The 10,223-nt window shown below is 35.1% G+C and overlaps 1 long non-coding RNA gene across 1 annotated transcript; it reads right to left on the bottom strand.

The window, feature by feature from the left end:
- Nucleotides 1-664: 664 nt before the first annotated feature.
- LOC111925648 (uncharacterized) lies at nucleotides 665-9,102 on the bottom strand. Its single transcript, XR_002862364.2, has 3 exons — nucleotides 8,967-9,102; nucleotides 7,297-7,406; nucleotides 665-816 (listed from the first exon to the last, which is right to left on the bottom strand). It is a non-coding gene; the product is annotated as an uncharacterized LOC111925648 (long non-coding RNA).
- Nucleotides 9,103-10,223: the final 1,121 nt, after the last annotated feature.

Raw genomic sequence — 10,223 nt, 5'->3', positions numbered from 1 at the left:
CACAGTAGAAAGGATTAAATTGAAATCTACTGTTTTCTTGGGATGTTTGGGGTGTAATGGCATTGTTGTGGTTTAACTGCACCCAGCAGCCAAGGAGCCACTCACTCCCCACCAGGAGGATGAAAAAGAAATCAAAAGGGTAAAGCTGGAGAGCTCAAGGGTTGAGATAAAGACAGTTTAAGAGGAAAAGAAAAAGTTGTGCACACAAGCAAGGCAAAACAAGGAATTAATTCACAGATTCCCAAGGGCAGACAGGTGTTTGGCCACCTCCAGGAGAGCAGGGTCCCATCACATGTAACTGTAATTTGGGAAGACAAACACCATGACTCCAAATATTCCTCCATTCCTCCTACTTCTCCCCACCCCTTTATGTACTGAGCATGAGTTATATAGTCTGGGACATCCCTTTGGTCAGTTTGGGTCACCTATTCTGGCTGTGTCTCCTCCCACCTCCTATGCACTCCAAAATTCCTCCCCAGCATGGCAGTGTGAAAAGCAGGAAAGGCCTTGGCTCTGTGCAAGCCCTACCCATCAATAACAAAAACACCTCTGTATTACCAACGCTGTGTTCGGCAGAAAACACAGCCCCATACCAGCCACTGTGAAGATAGTTTACCCCACCCAAAGCCAGAACATGCATGTGTATGCTCATGATACCTCTAATAATCACTGGTTATTTACCTTCTGCTGTTTTTCATTGCACTCTGGAATCTGTCTCCTTATTTGTTTGTTGATACTTGTGGACAATGTAGCAGAATAGGCAGTGATGAATAGGTACTTAGTAAATATTCCTGCACAATGAGACAAGAAAGAATACTAGGAAAAGAAGAAAAGAAAGAAATACATGGGAAGAGAAATTAATCCATAGGGTATTACCTGCTAATTAGAATGGTAAAGAATTTCCACTGCAATGGAAATCAGCATCATGAAATTTTTGTATCTTAAGCTTGTGAGCTTGCCTGGTATAAATTAGAGTCTGCTGTAATCCTGAGGATTCAGCCTAAACTGAGAGTTCAAGCTGTTAATTAATCATCACATCTTCTTTCTAATGTCTGGGGTTTGAATCTCTAATAAATAGTAGTAGAAGCAAAATTTCTATCAAATCAATGATAAAAAAGTATTGCCTTTATGAAAGAAAGTTTTCCAGATGAACAATTTGAAATTGCTGAGAAAATCTAATAGAATAACTGGGTTCTGTGTTGTGACATTTGTCCACACACCGAGAGTATCACAGGTGTTTAATGCTTTCAGGTGGAAGTGTAGGAAAATAAGGGGACTGGTGTGCTCATTATACTGTATGCTGAAGCAAAACATCCATTAATTTATTCATTGTACATGTATGCATGTATAGTTCCTTTTTGTGTAGTCTTCTTGGGGAGTGAGCTGTATATGAAACAGTTCAAATTTTCACAATGGAAGTATAATCTCCAAAACTTATATATGAAAAAGGTTTTCTAGGCTGATAGCAATTTAAGGCCATATTTAAGCAGCTGTAGTGTTATATATATAGTAGGAAAATTATGTTAAGATGAATTCCAGAACAGTTTTCTGGAAAATACCAGAAACAAAATGCAAAGGAAAGTTTTTAGGCCATGTTTTTGAAGATGTCTGTTGATGAAGGTTCTCAGAAAACAACTGTAGAAATAGATACAGAGGTGGTTTCGTTTGCTGAAATTGAATTTTAATTAGAATATACTGATTTCATTTTGTCCACATTCCAAATAGTCAAGTTCCTAACGGGAGGTTCCTTTATGCAGTAAACTTCTAATAACTTGGGCAAACTTCCAATAACTTGGGCAAACTTAATTATATATTATATACCTGTTCAGATATATAATTTTGTGAAAATTAAAATTACCAGATACTTGGAATAAACCTTCTATAAGCTGAAATTTTGAGAAACTACAGTGTGGTCAGTTCAGATCTCAGTGGGAATGATGAAAAGTGTGTCTTTGATGTGTAAGTAATTCAGGTCTCTAAATAGATGGAGGAATAAAACACAACTCTTCTCCTGCTCTTCTGGCTTATATTTCACCATGAAGCATCACCAAATGGAGTCAACACCATTCAATAAGAACAAGCAAATGGCTGTCATGGTAATTAGCCCTGTTTTACTACTGCTGTGAAGTGTCACTCTGCATTTAGTATTGATGTATGTCACAGGAAAGTACAGTGGTCTAATGACTCCCTCAAAAATATGTATTCAAAGGAGAAATATTTGAGTATCTGTAATTTCAATCTTAAAATTTATATTTTTTTTTCCTCTTCAGTGCTTTGATTGATAAAAGTACCATTTTCTGAAATATAAATTTCACTCTAACTAGAACAAAAATTCAAAAAAGAGTATAAACTTTAGAAGTATATCATTAGAGCTAAAAATAGAAACTAATGCTACCTTTTTGTCACTCTTACACTCACATAATTATAATTTAATAGCTGAACTATATAATCACCTTATTGCCCAGTTATGCCATGACCTGCATCTTTCCCTAAAAGTACTGATAATTCTGAAAAAGCTTTGGCATTTCTTGAAACCAATATCCTTTCACTTTACAGGTCAGAAAAGGCTTTTTCTGTCCAAGAGGAAAGTATATTATATTGTTCTCTAAAAGTTTAAAACACCAATGTTTTTAATATAGCTGTAACTTCTGGTTAAAAAATTGAAGAAAAGAACTCAAAATTAAGTCTACTTCCAAAGAATTTCAGCCAATGCCTATCTGGAAGCCTTATGTTCAGTTGTCTGGAAAATGTATTGGCGGGATGTAGGAAATGCAAAGAAAAAGACCATGTCAGACTGTGATTTGTGAAAGTAACAGTTGATGACTGTCATCCACAAAAACAACCCTAAAGTAATAAGTAAAGGAATCACAAAAGAGAAAAAGACATTAATAATAAAATCTCCACTGACAGTTTTCATGGCTTGGTTTTTTCCCAGATATTACAGCTCAAAAGCTAACTTGAATTGTCCTTTTTGACACTTAAAACCACAACTTCATCATTAACATTATGTAACATGTCCTAGACAGAACCCTTTGTCATGTTCAATATATGAAAATAATCTGGTTAACTCTCTGTATGACATTTACTTTGTGTGTTACCTAATTTTCAGAGAGAAATGTGACAAAGAAACAAGATGAAGAGACTTAAATGTCTAGCCATACATGATGTCTCTGACATACTGTTCAAGAGCAGACTTCTGGAAGGACCATAGTCTTTCATTTTTACACTGAAGTAGAAAAAAAAAAAGTAAGCCATTTTTGTCACAAATTAGTAGCGTAAGTTAAGAGAGCTAGAATCAAATCCAATAAAATAACCATCTTAGCAAGTAATGCAGATTCTGCATGTAGTAAGTCTTCAGTCATTTGTCACCATATGCCAAGACACATAAAGAGGTAGAAAGAGAAATTCAAGCATGGTGGGAGACTCCACTTTCTCCCCTTCCCTCTTCCTCTGCCATGTACAAGCGGCAAACATTACACCAGGATGTGATACAGTGGAAAAAGTTTTGAATTTGCTGATTATTTGTTTCATAGAACAGCTTACAGGGAGCCTGCAAGATGAGGTGTGATCTGTGATTTGGTGCCAAGCAGTGTCCAGGGTCTGGGTAAAGATTTTTTTGATGAGGAATAACTGTTTAACAATGATTGTCATCATATTTAGCAAGCCTCACAGGACTTACAGTAGGTCCATTGAAAAGTAGTAAAAATAAAGACATTTTTAAGAAAGAAACTGAAGAGAGAAAAGCTAAAGGAATTAAATCTTTTTATGTTTTGTGGCCATTATTGAATGATACCTTCCAAAAAGTGCAGCACTAATGAATACAAAAAAAAAGGTGTTTTAGCCAAAAGATAAGAAAAATCATTACACATAAGAAAATGTCTCCTATCTCTAAAATGCTGAAGAGCACTTTTTCAGAAAAAAAAGTAGAAAATATGAGAAAACTTGGCAAAAAAAATTAAAATTAAAGTAATCCAGAAGACTTTGAAAAGCAATTGACATAGGAATCAACATATACAGCAATACCTTCTTCAGACAGGAAAATAAAAAAACATTTAGCAAGTCTGCTCATTTAGTTGCAGATCAGGTTGTTAAAGAGTGCTTAGAGAAGGCAAGACCTGTACAGAAAAGCTAAAATTGTTCAAGAGGTTACACTACGAAAGAATGGCAGCAATTCCCATGCTAGAACTCATTATAGCAGATGGCTCAGCAGAGGATAAGTCTGAAATTGAGGGGGATATGGAACAAGTTGATAGCATGAACACTCACAAGTCAGCAGGACTAGAATGGAATTTACTTTCTAACAGGACTTAGGGGTAGAGCAGATAAATTACTAATAGAATTTTTAAACAGGAGTTTATCTGTTTCCTCGTGACCAAGCTAGTGTAGAAAATGTATCACTGACTTTAAAAAAAAAAAAGTTCTACAAAAAGATATAGTAAAATACAGATCTATCAGCCTGACATCAGTATAAACCTGTTAAATAAAAATCTATATTAACTAGTCAGCATCTGAATCTGAAGTCTGTTTGAGAATGCTTTTTTTAAGATGTCCCAGCCTCCTGGGTCTTAAAAATTTTCTGAAGGAATTAGCAAAAATGAAGATAGGATTGACTCATATATCCCCCAACTGACTCTTCAGTTTTATAAAACATCTTCCAAAGGTGGTTTAGCCACTTCTGCTTTATAACAGCATTGTTTCTAAAAGAAATCCTAAATAGTGACAGCTAAAGTAAGGATAACTTCAAAATTAGCTCAACAAATGTAACAACGATATTTAAATCTAGAGAAAATAAACAAAGAGGAATATTAAGCTCTTTCATCTTTTCATAAAGCAATTCAAAGATTTAAGATTATGACTTCCAAATAGAGGTTATGACCTCCTTTCTGACATGAAGAATGTTAGAATTTAAACCCATTTTTCCTCTGTATTTTATCCTGGGTTTGGCTCTTCTTTCTTTTTTTTTTTTTTCCCCCAATGTAATTTATGTTTTTTCTTATTTCTAAAATGGAAATACCAAGTTCTGTTTGGACCTATTGTTATACAAAACCATAAATATCTGAGAAAAGTCTATTTCCTTCTGACAAGGAAAATCCTTCTGATAAGGAAATTCTGACAAGCAAAACTCTCCAGTATGGCAACTGTAAGTACACAGACAATTACTGCAGTCTTAGTAGGGGATATCATTACAGAATGCATACTCAAAATGAGGAGCATAGGTATCCTTAAAATGCCTATTGTTTGTGTTGAAAATGGTTTTTCAGAAGTATTTCCTGTCTTTTATGTGTGCAATTGCAATAACTCAATGGAAAAATATAAATGTTAAATTATGTGCTTGCTATATCATTTCATTTTGTTGTTTGTTGGGTTTTTTTGGGTTTTTTTGTTGGGGGGAGATGTTTGTTTTGAGTTTTCTGTTATAAAAATCCCACATCTTTAAATAAAATTTATAAAATAAATGACTTTTTTTTAGCTGCACTCTAAATTAAATTTGCATTGCAGGAATATTTAGGCCACCTCAGCAGGTGAAAGTAAGTGGCTGGAGCCAAGAACAGAATTTAATCAGACTGTACACACTGTTGACAGATTATGTTTAACTGCATTTTCCTGATGAAGAAAAATCTTTGGATAGATTTTTGAAACATACTTTAGTGAAGATTAAAGTGACTCATTATATTAAGATAATTAGAGATTCCAGCTGTTCGTAAATCAAAAGTGAATCTCAGCAATTTTCAGTGCAACAGTTGGTATTTCCTTTGGCTTAGTTTCCAGTTAAAGAATGTTCATTATTGCATACAGATGTTCAGCCTTCACAACTTTCTTCTTCTGATATAATAAGCTTATTAGTTTTTTCCACTTCAGCTTAGAGAATATTATTAGTGATAGGTTTTGTCAAAATGTTTGTCATGGGCATTGTAATATGGAGCCTAGCTGTATTTTCTTGTTTTCCTACTGCATGGTGTTGATCACATCAACTCATAGCTCCTACAGGCTATCATATTTTATTCTATGAGGATATTAAGGAAACATTTGAATTTGTTCTCCTTCAGACTACCAATCCTTTTGTTCTGTGCATTTCTAAACACAAAGCAGTACTTCAAAGTCATGTCTGCAAAGTCACTGTGTTATGGAAATTGTAGATATCAGACAATGGCATCAGAGGCATCATCTACTACAGCTATTTTAAGGTGCCCTGCTGTTTCTTGGATATCAATTAAGCCTGGCTGAATGAGGATTCGAAGTGACATATACAATATGCTTCTGTTATAAGCTCTGTATTGAGAAACCATGCTGTAACAGGATGAATCATGTAAGAATCATCAACTTCTGTCAGTGATGCTCTAATTTTATAAATTTTAAGTGTCAGAATATTATAACTGTTGTCTCTGATTAAAAATAAGCAATGAATAAATGATGAATAGAGGTGCATTGGTTTTGCCTGGCCTGGAAGTTTTGGTAGTGGTGAGGGGAGCTACAGGGGGGTCTTCTGTGAGAAGCTACTAGAAGCTTCTTCCATGTCCTGCAGAATCAATCCCTGATGGCTCCAAAGGTGCCTGTGGACCTGGCCGATGCTGGGCCAATTAGGAATGGTGGCAATGTCTCTGTGCTAAGGTATTTCAGAAGAAATCAAAACAAAAAGGGGACCCCATGGGAGGGACTCACATTGTAGCAGTTTGCAGGGATCTGCTGCTCATGAGATGGAGCCACGTCAGATATGTTCATGGAGAATTGTGTCCTGTGGGAGGGACCCCACAGTGCAGCAGGGGGAGGACTCCTCTCCCTGAGCAGCAGAAGAAAACCTCGGGTGATGAACTGATCATAACCCCCATTCCTTGTCTCCTTGCACTGCTGGGGTGCAAGGACTAAGTGAGGTAGGACTAGGAAGGAGGGAGGGGTGAGGAGAAGGTGTTGAGGGCTTATTTTACTTATTTTTTATCCTGCTCTGATTTTGTTAGTGTCAAAAATTCAGTGCAGTGCTCTAAGTTGAGATGGTTTTGCCTGTGACGGTATTTGATGAGAAATTTCTCCTGGTCCTTATCTCAGCCTATGAACCCTCTGTTCATTTTCTCTCCTCTGTCCAGCTGCAAAAAGATGAGTGTGTGAAGGGCTTTGGCGGGTGCCTGGTATTGGGCCAGTGTCAACCTACTACTACGGGCTGTTCAGAAATTTAATTAACTTATTGTGTAATTGGCAGATATTGTGAACATGGATATTCACTGGAAATGAGCCTATAACTCTGTGATGTAATTTTGTGAGGTGTTTGTACAGATGAGATTGCAATAAAAATAACTTTCATACCTGTTGTGGTTTCAGCTATGCACACACATGCAGCTTTAACTTGTAGCTCTAAGCTGAGATCAAATTGGATCAAATGTTCACTTCTGAACTATGCAGCTAAAATTTATAATCTGTGAAAAGAAAGAGATGCTCAGAGTGCACAATTGATCTTAATCTAAAGAAAATGTTTGAAAGAGTTTATAAGATCCATGGCCTAAAATTACTTATTTCATTTTATTGACTGAAAAACTGAAGCAGCTCTCTCAGATTCAGATTCATACAGAGTAGATACTGAAATACTGAGAAGGAGATGAATTCTCAATACCTAAAAGACAATCAGCTTTCTTACATTCTGTTTTGAGCATAGTACTTCAACTGCAGATCTTGTGAATGAACTATTTCAAAATGTTGAACCACAGTTACTCTCCAGCTATTCTCTACTTGGACATTAAATATACTTCTCAGATAGGAAAAAAAGCCACTTACCCCTTGTCATGTGATAAAAGGTTCCTATAGTAAAACAGCCTAGAGTCAATAAGAATTATGCATGCTTAATGAAATGTTTAAGTATTTATATGGACTCTAATTCCATGTTTTTAAAGTCTAATGAATGCCAGTACAAGTAGTGCTCTTTGAAAATGAGAGCTGTTATATAAAGAGTAGCTTACACATTGGGATTCTTGTTAACTAACTGTTGCACAATACATTTCCAAGGGTACTAATGAAATAGAAACCAATTAATTAAAACAAGCTAAATATTTAATTTCTTAACACAATACTAATTATTTTCTGGCACTTATTGCTACAAGCTATGACTAATGCAAAGTCTGTAGCATTAAAGGATTAATTCTTTGTATTACTGAGGGTATACCCTTAGATAAGATAAATCCCCTCAGGAAGAGGAGATAAAATCTTCATGTTTTCAAGCATAAGGAAGAGATTTCCTGTGTGGTTGGATTACATTTCCAGGCAGGTTTGCCTGCCACTTAGCTAACATGATGATAAAGACTGCTTCCTACTTTTGCTGACACCCACATTTTGATTAATGTCATATTAGAGAACTTTTAATATAACTTTAGTCACAACCTAATTTTATCTTCTTGTTTACCAAGCACAGGGAAGTTCTTTGTCTTTCTTTAATCATTTATGAGCACTCAGTGTTGAACAGAATCTTCATCATATGCCATCAGATCTGGCACGGATATTACCAGATTATCAGCAAACTAACTCAAACTGTACTGAGAACTGTAAGAAGTGCACTCTTTAGAACAAAACCTGCTTGAGTTCACTTCTGACTGAAACTTCTCTGTGATCTTTATTAAATTAATTAACTTGAATTTAAGATACTGTACTTTGGCCCTTTAAGTAAATCTAAAGACAGCTTTTTGCAGGCTGGTAGCTTATCTTTCACACAAACTGTATTTAAATGCCAGGGTGGCGTTCGTTTTTCTTTTCTACTGAAAACTAAGAATTATTGTTTAATTAGAAGTTTTATTAATATTTTATTAGTATCATGTCATTATTTTTAAAAAGTATTAAACAAAAATGAGAGAAGACATGTCTGTGCATACCAACATCATCTTCTAACAAGATCAGAATTTATCAGTCAAATCCAATACTGAGCTCAGAATGCCCTGGCGAGGTCTTCAGGTTTGGCTACATTGAAAATTCCCCACAGTATTATTTCTCACCTTTTGGCTTTTTATATGTCACATGTAGTTGATGACATTAAGCTTCTGCTCATTCTGTGAGCCTTCATGTTCTTCCTTTGGAAACAAACAGCAGACCTGACAGCAAACATCACATAGTGGAATGATCAAAGATGATAGTTGTTGATAAGCAAAACCAAGGAGGATTAAAGCAAGCTGAAAACATGCTAGAATATAATTTTATTTTTAAATTAATACAAATATATGCAAAGTGAACGTTACAATGGCTTTTAAACCTGAAATAACTTGTAAGCTTGACACAGTCTGATCTAAAATTCATACACTTAAATCTTAGATATGTAACCATTGCTGTCTTCATTCAGAATTAATCGCTTGGGACTTTTTTACTTCTATCTTTTTCTTATATCATTTACTTTGCAAAATATGACATACATGAATCCCATTATCCCAAAGAGATGCACATTTGCATGGTCCTTCAATATCATATTATAGTGAGAGGATAACTGCAACTTTTGTGGCAATTACTTCTGGCAGTTCCACAGGAGTATCGAAACAGGAATATATTCATTGAAGATATGAGCTCTGAAATTAATGTCCTTTCATTGATTTTTTTTGTATTTGTTGTTCCTATACATAGTAAACATAAGATGAAAGGATAGCCAAAAGTCAGAAATGCTATAAGGCAAAGATTTGTTTTTATTTAAACCATGATAATAGACTTTTCTGTGTATAAGATCTGCAGTCAGATTTCTTGCTTAGATGTCAACATGAAAGTTAGCATCATGATGCAATATTCAAGTAGCTTTCATCCATCCATTTGTATAATTTTGATTTGGTTTATTGGAAAAACCCTGACAGATTCAGCATGTCTACAGTACATTTCTCTAAGTAGGTCTGATTTATCCTGAATTTCACAGTGAATATTTTGGGGTTGGGTTGGGTTTTTTTCCATGTTTTCTGTTTGGTTTCGGGTTTTTTTGCTTCATATTATAGTTCCTATTTGCTGACTTATCAGAGCATTGGAGAGACCTGGATACCCTGACAATACTTGATGTAATTGCTCAGTGGTTGAGAGACTGGTCAATGGTCTGTTTTATCACAATAAAAATCCTTTCTTTAAAATATAACAAAACTTTTCACTAGTGTTATGTTATTAACATATTAACATACATAATATGCTATGTAATAGTGTACTCTGGATTCCTGTAGAACTTTCATTCAGGAAGAATGAAGTAATGTTCACTGTTTTGCTTCTTTGAACCCGTTGTTTGGTTAATT

The sequence above is a fragment of the Cyanistes caeruleus genome, chromosome 1 (genome assembly GCF_971803275.1).
Source record: "Cyanistes caeruleus chromosome 1, bCyaCae1.hap1.1, whole genome shotgun sequence".
Taxonomy (NCBI): domain Eukaryota; kingdom Metazoa; phylum Chordata; class Aves; order Passeriformes; family Paridae; genus Cyanistes; species Cyanistes caeruleus.
The sequence above is the reverse complement of the archived record's forward strand: the minus strand, read 5'-3'. Positions and strand labels throughout refer to the sequence as shown.